Source organism: Lathyrus oleraceus, chromosome 1 (assembly GCF_024323335.1).
Source record: "Lathyrus oleraceus cultivar Zhongwan6 chromosome 1, CAAS_Psat_ZW6_1.0, whole genome shotgun sequence".
Lineage (NCBI taxonomy): Eukaryota > Viridiplantae > Streptophyta > Magnoliopsida > Fabales > Fabaceae > Lathyrus > Lathyrus oleraceus.
Genome location: NC_066579.1, coordinates 122,971,738 through 122,978,577, shown reverse-complemented (window position 1 = coordinate 122,978,577; position 6,840 = coordinate 122,971,738).

Genomic DNA, 6,840 nt, shown 5'->3' with positions numbered 1-6,840 from the left:
ATGTCTACGGTGGTCCCAGAGGCTCATGTCTCTCACTAATGATGATATCTCTTGGTACGATCGCGTGTATGATACTGTTCAGATCATTGACTATTGTGGTGAATTCCCGAATGTGCCTCTTCTTGGTACATGTGGTGGGATCAGCTACAATCCTATACTTGCACGTCGTCAGCTTGGGTTCCCCCTAAAGGATAAACCTCATAACATTCTGTTAGAAGGTGTATTCTTCCAGGAGGGTAAAGATCCCCAAGGCTTGAAAGCCAGATTCGTCCGTGCTTGGCGCAGTATTCGCAGGAAGAGTAGGAACGAGTTAGGCCCGAAGAATTGTATTGCTTTGGAGCCTTATACCTCCTGGGTCAGACAGAGAGCTGCCACTTATCTGATGCCATACAATCATCCGAGACCTACACCTTTGGATGTGGCTGGGCCTTCAACCCTCCCTACCCAACGTGTAGAGGAGTTGAGAGAGGAAGACCTTTCGCGTGCTTGGATCCGCGAAAGAGAGGAATTATTGCAGCAGCTTAAGGAGAAAGATGCTCTGATTGAGTTTCTCGAGCATAAAGTGATTGACGACCCAAACGACACTTGGACTTCTTTGCTTCCTCAGTCTTCCAGGTTTTGGAAGAGGAAGTATGATCAGCTTGCTAAGGCGAAAGCAGATATGGAGGCTGCTTATGAGAGAGAGATCAAGAAGCTGTGCACTTCTCGTCTTCCAGCATCCCGAGCTAATAGGGATCCATAGGATGTTATTTTCCTTTTCTCCTTGTAATTGAATCAAATTGATGTACTTCTTTGTCCGATATATTGAACGAGATATTTCTCCATGTGAAATTCAAAATGCTTAAATACTCAAAATATTGCAAATAATACCCTAAGGGTTCCTTGAAAATAAAACAGAGCATCTGCACAAGCATTTCATGCATCATGTTGCATAAGCAGGTACCCTTATTTCTGGTCTCCCAGTCCTAACTCGGTGTTCTTCATTTATTTTGAAGACAAGCTGATTCACCGGTATTACACCCGAGCCAATTCTGCAAGAGTAATGGATCAGCTAGAACAAGAGAACCGTGAACTGAGGGATGAAGTCGCCAGACTTGGCGCCCTGATGGAGCAACTTCTCGCTGCCCAGAATCAGCCTGCTCTACCGCCTGCAACTCCTGTCCAGAGGACTGGGATCTCTAAGGTTGCTACTTCCGCTGTGCCTGCCGCCAGTGTTCCTTATATGCCCAATGCTATGCCAGCCGGGTTCCCGTGGGGTATGCCTCCAGGTTTCATGCCTGATATCCCAGCTCCAACGTTTGCTCACATGCCGGCATCTAGCCCGGTCCTTACTGCTGCTCCTCCTGTTGTACATGCGATGCCGAGAGTAGAAGAACCCATCAATCATTCCGAGCCATCTGAGGGCCCGGACGTTAATGAGAAAATGGATGCTATGAATGACCAGTTCCTCGAGCTGAGGAAGGAATTGAGGACCCTCAGAGGTAAAGACCTATTTGGCAAGTCTGCTGCCGAGCTCTGCCTTGTTCCAGGGGTAAAAATACCTATCAAATTCAAAGTTCCTGACTTTGAGAAGTATAAAGGGAACACCTGTCCGCTTGCTCACCTGGTTATGTACGCCAGGAAGATGTCTACTCAGACTGACAACGATCAGCTATTGATCCACTACTTCCAAGACAGCTTGTCTGGTGCTGCGCTTCGTTGGTATATGAGTCTGGACAGCGCCAACATTAGATCCTTCAATGACCTTGGCGAGGCTTTCGTCAAACAATACAAATACAACGTCGATATGGCGCCTGACAGAGATCAACTCAGGTCTATGTCGCAAAAGGATAAGGAAACTTTCAAAGAGTACGCCCAGAGGTGGCGAGAGCTGGCAGCTCAGATCACTCCACCGCTCGAGGAGAAAGAAATGACTAAGATTTTTATGAAAACTCTTAGCTCATTTTATTATGAGCGAATGGTGGCTAGTGCTCCCTCAGACTTCACCGAGATGGTGAATATGGGGATGAGACTTGAAGAGGGTGTCCGCGAGGGACGACTGGCCAAAGACGAAGGCTCTTCTAGCAAGAGGTACGGCTCATTTGCTAAGAAGAAAGACGGGGAAGCACATGCTGTGCAGTCCCATAAATCAAGGAAACCTCCCGTTCAGAGGAAACCAGCACGCCGTGCTGGTCATCAGCATCAGGTGGCCCATATTGCGCCTGTCTTCAAAGACAATGCCCAGCATCAGCAATATCAACCTCAGCAACAGTATCAGCAACCACAGTATCAGCAACAGCAACGCCCACAGCAACAGGCCTACCAGCCTCGTGGAAGCACAACAAATCAAGCCAATTTGAGTTATGACCGGAAAAAGATCAGCTTCGATCTTATCCCCATGTCATACGCAGAGCTTTATCCCTCCTTGTTGGAGAGAAAATTGATAACTCCCAGAGATCCCCCTGCTATTCCTGCAAATCCACAGTGGTGGTACAAACCGGATCAACACTGCATTTATCACTCCGGTGCCCCTGGCCATAATGTCGAGAACTGTTATCCACTCAAGACAAAGGTTCAAGACCTGATGAGATGTGGGATTTTGAGCTTCGAAGATTCGGGCCCAAATGTTACCAAGAACCCATTGCCTTCGCATGGGAAGTCTGTAAATATGGTCCAGGGATGCCCTGGGAAATACAAAGTCAAATATGTAAGTCATATTCGACGTTCGTTGGTGGAGCTACATCGCCTGCTGTGTCAGTATAGCCATATGGTACATGACCACGATAAGTGCCGTATCTGTTCGGTGAACCGTCTGGGGTGCAATCAAGTCCGAAGAGAATTGCAAGAGCTGTTAGACGAAGGGACCATTGAGATTCTCCAAAATCGCAATGTTGATGAAGACGAACCTGAGATTAATGTTATATCTCCAGTGTTCAAGCTGCCAGAGCCTGTTGTTATTCGCTACGATAGCAGCAAGCCGAAGACTTCTCCTTCCCTTGTGATTAAGCCAGCCGGCCCTGTGCCGTATTCCTCTGATAAAGCTGTGCCGTTCAGGTACAATCCAGTTGCTGTGCAAGATGGGGTGGAAGTGCCTTTGCCTTCGACTGCTGTGACTAATATTGCCGATGTAAGCGGCTTGACCCGGAGTGGTCGAGTTTTCTCTGCGCCTCCTAAGGCCCCTGTTGCTTCTGAATCTTCTGAGCGTCCAGTTGGGACTGCTGTCAATAGTCAGAATCCGGCACGTGATGTTGCCAGACCCTCCTCCATACAAAAAACTCCTGCTTCTTCAGCTGGCCCAAGTGGCATTTCGAACGAAGAATCTGATGAGATGCTGAGGCTCATCAAGAAAAGCGAGTATAACGTTGTAGACCAGCTCCTACACACGCCTTCCAAAATCTCCATACTATCCTTGCTGATGCATTCAGAACCCCATAGGGAGGCTCTGCAGAAGGTATTTGATCTGGCATACGTTGATCACGACGTCACTATTGAGCAATTTGACAGTATAGTTGCAAACATCACCGCTTGCAACACTTTGAGTTTCAGTGACGCTGATCTCCCTGAGGAGGGAAGAGACCACAACATGGCCTTACACATATCTCTGAATTGCAAATCTGATGCTATGTCCAACGTGCTGGTGGACACTGGATCATCTCTTAATGTGTTGCCGAAATCCACACTCGCTCGATTATCATATCAAGGTCCTCCTATGAGGCAGAGTGGGGTCGTTGTGAAGGCATTTGATGGGTCGCGCAAGACCGTAATTGGGGAAGTTGATCTCCCTATCAAGATAGGCCCGAGTGATTTCCAAGTTACCTTCCAGGTAATGGACATTCACCCATCATATAGCTGTCTCTTGGGCAGACCATGGATTCACGAGGCTGGCGCCGTGACATCCACCCTACACCAGAAGCTGAAGTTTGTGAAAAACAAGAAACTGGTTGTGGTAGGGGGAGAAAAGGCTCTCCTGGTTAGCCATCTGTCTTCCTTCTCGTATGTCGATGCAGAGGATGAAGTTGGAACGCCGTTCCAAGCTTTATCTATTGATGAACCTATAGGGAAGAAGTCTCCTTCATTTGCTTCCTACCGTGATGCAAAGCTGGCCATTGAATGTGGTGCAGTCGCTGGTTTAGGGAAAGTGATTGAGCTAGAAGACAACAAGTCCCGGGCCGGCATTGGCTACTGTTCTGGGGCATATAATGAGCGAGGTCTGTTCACGAGTGGAGGATTCATCCATGATGATCAGCCTGAAGAGGAAACTGCTGCTATCATTGAAGAAGATGCAGAGGATATGAGCAATTTTGTTATTCCTGGTGGTGTCTGCCACAATTGGGTCGCTGTGGATGTTCCTACAGTTATCCACAGATCAGAGTAAATGTGCTCACTTTGTTTAAAACCCTTCTCCCGTGCCAAAAGGAGAAGTGATGACATTGTTTGGCAGCATTTAATACAATGATGTTTTCATTCAATTAATGCATTGTTAAACATTTGTTTTTCCCTTTGTTTTCACTTTTTGCTTTTTGCATGAAATCAGTGATCACAAAAAAAACCCTGAAAAACAATAAAACAACATTTTTTCATCTGCATAATGGTTTGCTTGTTTAAATTCTAAAGCTTTCATTATCCAGAATCATTATGCAGGGATTTCTAAACCCATTGAACATAATGATCCAACGCCATCTCCCAAATTTGAATTCCTTGTATTCGAGGCAGAGGAAGATGATGTTGAAGGGGATTCCTGATGAGAGTACCCGCCTTCTTGAGCACGAAAGAAGCTCATTCAGCTGTATCATGAGAATCAGCAAAGCAGTCAAACTGGGGCATTGCAAAAAAAAAAAAAAAAAAAAAAAAAAAAAAAAAGAAAAAAAGAGGGTGAAAAATCAGGAATTTTTTTTTTAAAGAGAAAAAAGAAAAATTATACCCTCAAGTCCCTAGTTGACTGATGCTGAATGGATTCAGAGTCGTTACGACCAATTGAATTTGATTGAAGAGAAGAGATTAACTGCCATGTGTCATGGTCAGTTATATCAGCAGAGAATGAAGAAAGCATTCGATAAGAAGGTCAAGCCTCGCGTGTTCCGAGAAGGTGACCTCGTACTCAAGAAAGTCTTGTCTTTCGTGCCCGATTCCAGGGGCAAGTGGACTCCAGACTACGAGGGTCCATATGTTGTTAAGAGAGCCTTTTCAGGTGGTGCTTTGATGCTTACAACAATGGATGGGGAGGATTTCACTCGTCCTGTGAATTCAGATGCAGTTAAGAGATACTTTGCCTAGTAAAAAAAAAGTATATGCAAATGAAAAACAGAATAGCTCGCTAAGTTGAAAACCCGAAAGGGCGGCTTAGGCAAAAAATGAGTGTCTCAATGGAAAACCCGCAAGGGTAATCCAGAAAAAATCAGAGACTTGAAAAAAGCATATTTGCATCCCGATAGATTGAGTACCTCACCCTGGGGCAATCTAGGCCAAAATTAGGGATTCGGCAAGTAACTGCATCCTGACAAGACTTTCTGTTCACCAGCTGTCTTTTCGTCAGAGGATTCTCGATTCGTCGTCAACTGGAGCTTCAAATACATCGAGATTCAAATTGGTAGAGAAAGGATCATTATGTTCAATGTAGCCCTCTTCCAATATATATCACCGATTTCAAATTTTGTACAGATCTATGGAGCCTTGCCATTTGCAGACTACCATTCCATCAAATAAATTTGAGCTTTTTATCCAATTATTTGCACTCTTATTTGTTTCAATTCAACAAATGTTTTGCATGATTTAATTGATAAAATGTCATTGTTTTAAACAAATCAAACTTTTCAAAACTGTTGTTTTAAACAAAGTGAATATTCACGATGTTGAAAGGATACCTGAGGATATCTCAGTGCTCTCCCAAGGGTGGTATGATTCCCAACAGGTAAGACGTTTGTTCATATTCCTGGTGGGGTTGTTCCCTAGCATAATCACAAGTAGAGTGTTGTTGAAGACTCAGTTTTCTCCGGCGGCAGTTCCTCGCCAGCATGGATGTTATTTCTGGAAGATTCAGTCAGTGGGTTGCTATCCCCGTACTTTATCTATCCCCTCAGCGCAGTCGCGAGTAGAGCGGGTATTGATATCCCCATCATGGTCGCTAGCAGGTTGTTGTCACCCTCTCTAGTGCAGTTGCCAGTAGAGTTTGTTGATTTCTCTCTATCAGAGTATTGTTTCTCCTCAGCAGAGCGGGATTTATTTTTTACTCAGTGGTTGTTTGGGTTGATATCCCAGTTTTTTTTCATCCATCCCTCCTCAGCTTTGTCTGCAGAACGGTTGTTGTGGCAATATTGCCTGTTGAACCTCCTTCAATCCCCAATATGGTCAGCTGACGGCTCTGTCATCCAGAGAATGGATTGATTTCCTGATTACTTTTGATCCTCAGTAGGGTGGCTTATATTGCAGAATCTACTGATGTGATCCTTCAGATGCATATTCTCCTCGAGTAGAGTGGTTTGTTGCAGAATCTACTTGTGAGGTGTTTTCTCCTTCAGTGGGTTGTTCCCCGAGTGAGTAGCCGGCGGTTTTCCCCAGTAGAGTTGCTTATGCAGATATATTCTACTTGGATGATGTTATTCTCCTTCAGTGGGTTATTCCCCGGATTTGTTTGGAGTTGTTATGACTGTTGTTTCTCAGTTGATACTGGGACCCCCTGCAGATGTTTTGAGAATTTCTCTTGTTCCCAACAGATTCGTCTTGGTGGCGGTTTCGCCCGTTGTGACTTTCTGTGCCTTAATTGGGACTTTCGCTGATTCATTACTCAGAGATTTGGTGTATCCTGATATCTCCAATCCGCTGCTCCCCAGCAGTACCCGCAGATCTTTGCTTTATAGCATGTTA